Here is an 8275-nt window from a genome sequence, read left to right on the forward strand (position 1 = left end):
ATAAAGACAGTATACTATCTCCTATAACATCTTTCTCAAAGGCAAAAATCTATTGCAATTTTTGCTGAACATTAGAACTCCAATAGTGGATCAGACAAATAGTCCGTCTAGTCTAGTATCCTGTCTTCTGACAGCGGCCAGTGCCAGGTGCTTCTAAGGGAATGAACAGAACAGGCAATCACTGAGTGAACCATCCCATTGTCCACTCCCAGCATCTGGCAGTCAGAGGACGGTTTAGGGACACACAGAGCATGGAGCTGCATCCCTGATTATCTTAAGAATGGCCCTACTGGGTCAGACCAAGGGTCCATCTAGCCCAGTATCCTGTCTTCTGTCAGTGGTCAGTGCCAGGTGCCCCAGAGGGAATGAACAGAACAGGTAATCATCAAGTGATCCATCCCATGTCGCTCATTGCTAATTTCTGGCAAACAGAGGCTAGGGACACCATTCCTGCCCATCCTGGCTAATACCTATCCTCCATTAATTTATCTAGTTCATTTTTTGAACCCTGTTATGGTCTTGGTCTTCACAACATCCTCTGGCAAGGAGTTCCACAGGTTTGACTTTGTGTTCAGTGTGAAGAATAATTCCTTTTGTTTGTTTTAAACCTGCTGCCTATTAATTTCATTTGGTGACCCCTAGTTCTTGTGTTATGATAAGTAGTAAACAACACTTCCTTATCTACTTTCTCTACACCAGTCATGATTTTATAGACCTCAATCATAAATCACCACCAGAGCCCTATGGTAGCAGCAGCTGTAGCAGCAGCCAGGAGCCCCAGGGCTCTGGTGGTGATTTAAAGGGCCCGGGGCTCCCAGCATGATTCAGCCTAATATGTCATTTTGTTGTCAAGGCTAATACTGTTGAATGTAGACACTTCCAAAAGCTTTGTTCATGGCAGGTATTTTGTATGAGCTATTGTCCAAGGGAAATTTTCAGAACATCTCCAAAATGCTTTTAAAGCTTGGACAATATATGAGTGAATTATTTCAGCACAGGAATGATTATTCCTTTTTAGGAGAATATACCCAGTTAACTTTCCATACATCATGAGAACTTATGAAAGGGCGAGGTGGTGGATTATGTATTTAATATGTCTTCAGTCAGATGTCCTACTGTCCTACTTCAATAATATATAAAGTTTCCATTGCTGAGAAATCACTTGTGAGCTTTACATAGAATCTCAAGTTACAGAGTGGTGGTGAAAGAAGTAAAATAGTCATAAATAATTGAAAAGAACAAACTATGACATCTGGAACATAGAGGAAGAAATTTGACACCTTCAGGGAAGAAATTCTGCAGAAGAAGCCAACCAGTGAGGGGGTTCAAAGCGAGATTGGTCAACAGGGCATTAAGCAAGAACAATACAGCTACTGTCTGTTCTCTTTACAAGTCATAGAATTATATTGGGCTAGCATGTGGGACTGATTTAGCACTGTTTCATAAGACCTTCCCAGTCATGATGACTTTATTCAGATTACATTCCCAGAAGAATCACACTGAACATTTACAAAAACTATGTTTTAGTTTACAAACTTTAAAGGGCAAAGTCTGACCTGAAGTATCAGATACTTATCTGCATCTTTCGATTTAGAATCAACAGGAGTTTTACATTTTATCTCCCATGCACTGATCTGAAAATGTAAACTGTATTTACGCCATTTAAATAAAATTTTGAAAGTTAAGGTTAGTATTTATCAGAAATAAAAACACACTTTACAAAGTACCCTGAATTCCTGATAGAGCTGATGATTCCAATCGACTTGTAATATTTTGAATTAAAAGATTATTTTGAAACTGTTCATATAACTGCATGTAGCTTATGGCTTAGATCTTGCCAACAAAATTACACAATAAGTTAACTGCTATTCAGATAAATTAACCTCCCTTCTTAGAGATCATAATGGTGGTAATAAAAGCTAGTTGTTTTCCAAAATTCAAAATTTTGTAATATTTCCATCAAAATTTAAAAGGGAAAAAATGAAAATGTCTGCAAAGATGACATCCCATTTCTGACCAGCTCTAGTAATTAAGTTATATTATTTATTTCTATTACTATAGTCTCTTGGATCAGGACCCATTGGCTAGGCACTGTACAAACAGAACAAAAAGATGGGTTCATGCCCCAACAAGCTGATGGCAAAGGCTTCTCCAGCTACCTTTGCCATCTCTTTTGAGATCCCCTAATTACAATTATACATAAGGATATAACTGACTTGGCATTTATGGTACAAGCATGATGATTACTTAAAGCTTCTACATAAAAATATTGCTCATTTCACCAATTAAAAAAAATTAGAAGAAAGTCGAAAAAGTAACTGCCTGCAACTTCCAGTAAATGATGGACATTTCATCATATTAGGCACTAGTTAAGTAATAGATAGTTAGATCTATAGAGAGACAATACAGACATTGACCAATTCAAACCAGGAGGCCTCGAGAAGAAATAAAGGAACAATAGAAGCAATGTTGGCATTCAACAAGCAAAGAATTGCCCAATTTGAATTTAGCCACGTTTCTGTAAATTATTTCCAATTTCCTCTTTGAGATAAGGCTTCCTATAAATATAGTCTTGTGAGACTCCATCAGACAGAACTCCATTTTTCCGGGGCTTTGCCATACAGCAGTGGTAAGTTTCATTCCATATGGAAACTTCATATTTGTACCACTTTACCTTGTTGTGTATTCAATTTTTGTCATAGAACTAGTGATTTTTATTATGTAAAAACTTAAGCAGAAACGAAAACTTCTATCTTTACAACTTATGTCCCAGCCTGGTGCTCGATGGCAGAGAGCATTTCATTTTTCTGAATTGAAATCAGCACTTTGGTAACACTTTTGAATTGTGTGTGACCCTGAAGATCCATGTACCTGTTCCAAAGCAGATATAAGAGGAATTTATATTATGTCTGGAGTCTTTAAAATATTGCCGAGTTTTCTGACATATATTCTCCTTCTATTACAGCCTAAAGAAGTGAACCATGAAGTTCTATAACTGCATGTTGTTATTGTCCCTGGTACTATGTGTCAGTGCCCAGAACTGGTTCACTGATGCTTTTTGGATCATTCATAAGGGATGCTTATCGAGGTATGATTTTTACTAACTGCTTGTTCTTCATCAAAACTGTCCTCAGCACGGTGTAGATATAAAGCCAAGCCAAAGACAGGAGCTCTAGAACAATTTTTGATAAATTCTGGTGAATAAGAAATTTACACAGTTCGTCACAAAAAGATACATTAGAATTTTTTTCTGATCCCTTAAAATGATGCAGTTTTAGGTCCCTCATTGGGAGTCCAAGCACAAGGCTGCCTGAACCAGAGCAAATCAGATGGCAGGTATGGGCCATAGATTGTAGAAAGTCCTATGGGTCATAATTAAACAGATATTTTCACCAGACAAGATTCACTTAACATTTAGCAAGATGTTTAACTGCAACCTGTGCACCCAGCTGACCATGTTCTGACTTTAACTGTTTCAATTTCCTCATGTGGATCTCAGAGGGGTCTAGTAAAATCTGAAGGCATATATATGCATTGATAACTAATGGATAACTTTTATTTCCTTCTCCAGAGGTGTCACCTTGTGGAAGCTTCAGTTAATAAAATAGCATAAATGGCTGCAAATCCCTGTACCTCTAAGGGGAGTCCTGAGTATCAAGGAGAGTTGGGCAATTTTTTCTTTCAAATACCAAATACACCAAAAAATACATTTCACAGGGCACTGCAACTTTTTGCAAACTTGGGTCAAATTTGGCAAATAGTTTTGGCTGAAAAAAAAAACTTTAAAATTAATAATTTTCACAGTGAACTATTCTGACATTTTGCTGCAGAAATGTCTATTCAAATGAACCTGAACAATACTATTTCTGTTTTTCATTTTGATGAGAAAAACCATAACAAATTAGTTTTGGTTTGAAACTCAACAATCTTTTTTGGATTTCTCAGATCTTCCACTGAACCAAAAAATCAAGTATTTGCTCAATGGTATATAAGAGCCTCACTGCCTTTGATAGAAGCACTATACTTGGAAGCCACAGTGGGGAAGTGAGAAGAATGGTGCTTCACTACTTCAGAGGAATGTGGGTGGAATAACCTCAAAGTTTTGTTTTAAATTTTCAGTGTCTCTATAATCCTTTCTCTCTTCTCCAGGCGCTGGGGATATGTGGCGTGCATACAGCGACATGCGGGAGGCGAATTATAAAAATTCAGATAAATATTTCCATGCTCGTGGGAATTATGATGCTACCCAAAGAGGGCCTGGCGGTAAATGGGCAGCAGAAGTTATAAGGTAATGGATTCCACTTGGATTATGAGTTAAAAGTCGGCAGAGAGCTATGCAATCAAATTACTATGAAGTACATAACTAGTTATTGTCCTGTTTGAAGCGAGGACATTTTTATTTAACCTCTGAACTGGCTAAGTGTGAAGACTGTGCCCATTCTTGAGTTGTAAAGGAGGTTTCTGAGCTGACCTATTTAGATATATTCTCAGATCAGATCCCATTACTATGTGCAGGGAGGCCAATGTTTTCACCACAGGGCTTTTAAAATTTAAATAATTGCAGGACCTCACTTTAATCTAGAATTGGTACATATTGTCCTTGGTATTTCATCCAAGGAAACTACGATCATAGGTTCACCTGCAGTCCTCTAATGAGGATTGTTTTCAAATGTTGATTTTGAACATGATGACTATGATACAAAGGAGCTTATATCTTAGTGGAGGCAAATAATGGGAAAGCTTTTCAATTCACAACTACTGCAGTGATGCACTTCTGGGATGACTCCTGCTATTTAGAGACAGGCTAAGATTTGTGTCTGTGACAAGGTAAGTGAGCTAATATCTTTTATTGGAATAACTTCTGTTGGTGAGGTGTTTGTGCATGTCCTCAATTTTATGGAAAAGTAGGGATTAAACTATGGGGGATAAGTGTAAAGTAAATAATTTAGTTAATGATATTTAACTATAAACTGTCTAGGATAACCTTTGTTTCCTCTTTCCAGTGATGCCAGGGAAGGTTGGCAGGGTGGCATTAGCGGCAGAGGAGCCGAAGACACACGTCAAGACCAGGAGGCAAATGCATGGGGCAGAAGTGGAGGAGACCCAAACCGCTACAGACCAGAGGGCCTTCCCTCAAAATACTAATGCAGCCTGTAATACTTTACAATGGTTCTATTTTTCCCTTAGCTGTGCAAAACTACAATAAATCAAATCTTAAAATACTGAAGCTCTCAGTGAATGAACAAACATCCTCACCTACAACCACCCTAAGCCATATTAGCAATAATAAAAAACAATATCGGATACAAATCTTCATGATTCGGGGACAAAGGTAACCCTTCACTGCCCCAGATTTGGAAGAAACTTCCAGATTATTTAATGATTGTCCTTTACTTGATTTCTTGCATATTCCTGTGAAGCAGAAGGCACTGGCCACTGTCAGAGACAGGCTACTGGAATATTTTGATTCATTATGGTAATTCTCCTTTTTATTATTATCCCCATTTTACAGACAGGGATCTGAGAGATGTTAATTGACTTGCCTAATGTCACAGGGGAGTCTATAGCAGAGCTAGGAATGGAGTCCAGTCCTCTAACCATAAGACCATCCTACCTGGCTAATTAGTTGGGGGCATAAAAACCACCCTGCAAAGGTTTAGGTATCATGACAAAAAAAAAATTTGTGGGGCAGGTCAGGAGGAAAGTTAACATTTTAAATGAAAAGATGAAAACGCATTTTCTATGGTGCTGGGAGTCTAGTTCCACTTTAATAAGCAGTAATGGTGCTTACATTTTAAAAGTATATATTTATTGTTGTCAGGTGGGTAGAACCTCTGTTCAGTTTGAGATCAGAGTCATCACTGGATGAAACCAGTGTTTTCTGGCTGTGTGCTTCCCAGTGTTTGGATAGTTACCAGGCAGCTGACAGCAGTGTCATTAGGTTTCTGGTAGTGCATTTACCCCAACATCTTCACTTAAAAACAAAGGAATCTTAAAAACTCAAAATCATGTCAGCCTTATATTCCTGAGGAAGAGCTCTGTGCAACTGGAAAGCTTGTCTCTAATAATAGACATTATTACCTCACCCATCTTGATAGCCAGGGAGCAATACAGCTGGAACAACACTGCAATTAACCTCTCATTCCAATCTTGAACAAAAGAGCAAACAAATGTGCAGCATGCAGTGGGGGGTTTTTAGAATGACTCTGGTCAAATAATTCTTTAGGCCTTTCCTCAATTTTTAGGGTAAAAGTGCGTAGTCAATAAGACTCAAACCTTACAATTTGTCGGCGCGAAGGGGCACTGTGGGGTGGCTGAGGCGCTGTCTGTGGGAGGCAGGGCTGCAGGGGGCACTGTGGGGTGGGTGAGGCACTGTCTGTCTGTGGGAGGCAGGGCTGCAGGGGGCGCTGTGGGGCGGGTGAGACGCTGTCTGTCCGTTGGAGGCAGGGCTGCAGGGGGAGCTGTGGGGCGGCTGAGGCGCTGTCTGTCTGTGGGAGGCCGGACTGCAGGGGCAGCTGTGCGGCGGCTGAGGCGCTGTCTGTCTGTGGGAGCCCGGGCTGCAGGGGGCGCTGTGGGGCGGGTGAGGCGCTGTCTGTGGGAGGCCGGGCTGCGGGGGGCGCTGTGGGGTGGGTGAGGCACTGTCTGTCTGTGGGAGGCAGGGCTGCAGGGGACGCTGTGGGGCGGGTGAGACGCTGTCTGTCCGTTGGAGGCCGGGCTGCAGGGGGCGCTGTGGGGCGGGTGAGGCGCTGTCTGTCTGTGGCAGGCAGGACTGCGGGGGGCGCTGTGGGGCGGCTGAGGCGCTGTCTGTCTGTGGGAGGCCGGGCTGCAGGGGGCGCTGTGGGGCGGCTGAGGCGCAGTCTGTCTGTGGGAGGCCGGGCTGCAGGGGGCGCTGTGGGTCGGGTGAGGCGCTGTCTGTCTGTGGGAGGCCGGGCTGCGGGGGGTGCTGTGGGGCGGCTGAGGCGCGGTCTGTCTGTGGGAGGCCGGGCTGCAGGGGGCGCTGTCTGTCTGTGGGAGGCCGGGCTGCAGGGGGCTCCGTGGGGCGGGTGAGGCGCTGTCTGTCTGTGGGAGGCCGGGCTGCAGGGGGCTCCGTGGGGCGGGTGAGGCGCTGTCTGTCTGTGGGAGGCCGGGCTGCAGGGGGCGCTGTGGGGCGGCTGAGGCGCTGTCTGTCTGTGGGAGGCCGGGCTGCAGGGGGCTCCGTGGGGCGGCTGAGGCGCTGTCTGTCTGTGGGAGGCCGGGCTGCAGGGGGCTCCGTGGGGCGGCTGATGCGCTGTCTGTCTGTGGGAGGCCGGGCTGCAGGGGGCGCTGTGGGGCGGCTGAGGCGCTGTCTGTCTGTGGGAGGCCGGGCTGCGGGGGGCGCTGTGGGGCGGGTGAGGCGCTGTCTGTCTGTGGGAGGCCGGGCTGCAGGGGGCTCCGTGGGGCGGGTGAGGCGCTGTCTGTCTGTGGGAGGCCGGGCTGCGGGGGGCGCTGTGGGGCGGGTGAGGCGCTGTCTGTCTGTGGGAGGCCGGGCTGCGGGGGGCGCTGTGGGGCGGCTGAGGCGCTGTCTGTCTGTGGGAGGCCGGGCTGCAGGGGGCGCTGTGGGGCGGCTGAGGCGCTGTCTGTCTGTGGGAGGCCGGGCTGCAGGGGGCTCCGTGGGGCGGCTGAGGCGCTGTCTGTCTGTGGGAGGCCGGGCTGCAGGGGGCGCTGTGGGGCGGCTGAGGCGCTGTCTGTCTGTGGGAGGCCGGGCTGCAGGGGGCTCCGTGGGGCGGGTGAGGCGCTGTCTGTCTGTGGGAGGCCGGGCTGCGGGGGGCGCTGTGGGGCGGGTGAGGCGCTGTCTGTCTGTGGGAGGCCGGGCTGCGGGGGGTGCTGTGGGGCGGCTGAGGCGCTGTCTGTTTGTGGGAGGCCGGGCTGCGGGGGGCGCTGTGGGGCGGGTGAGGCGCTGTCTGTCTGTGGGAGGCCGGGCTGCAGGGGGCGCTGTGGGGCGGCTGAGGCACTGTCTGTCTGTGGGAGGCCAGGCTGCGGGGGGCGCTGTGGGGCGGCTGAGCCGCTGTCTGTCTGTGGGAGGCCGGGCTGCAGGGGGCTCCGTGGGGCGGGTGAGGCGCTGTCTGTCTGTGGGAGGCCGGGCTGCGGGGGGCGCTGTGGGGCGGCTGAGGCGCTGTCTGTCTGTGGGAGGCCGGGCTGCGGGGGGCGCTGTGGGGCGGCTGAGGCGCTGTCTGTCTGTGGGAGGCCGGGCTGCAGGGGGCGCTGTGGGGCGGCTGAGGCGCTGTCTGTCTGTGGGAGGCCGGGCTGCAGGGGGCGC

The 8275-nt window shown here is 47.0% G+C and overlaps 1 pseudogene; it reads left to right on the forward strand.

Moving 5' to 3' along the window:
• Nucleotides 1-2981: 2981 nt before the first annotated feature.
• Nucleotides 2982-5222, forward strand: LOC125639217 (serum amyloid A-5 protein-like; annotated as a pseudogene).
• Nucleotides 5223-8275: the final 3053 nt, after the last annotated feature.

This window comes from Caretta caretta, chromosome 6 (genome assembly GCF_965140235.1).
Source record: "Caretta caretta isolate rCarCar2 chromosome 6, rCarCar1.hap1, whole genome shotgun sequence".
In the NCBI taxonomy this organism is placed as follows: Eukaryota; Metazoa; Chordata; order Testudines; family Cheloniidae; genus Caretta; species Caretta caretta.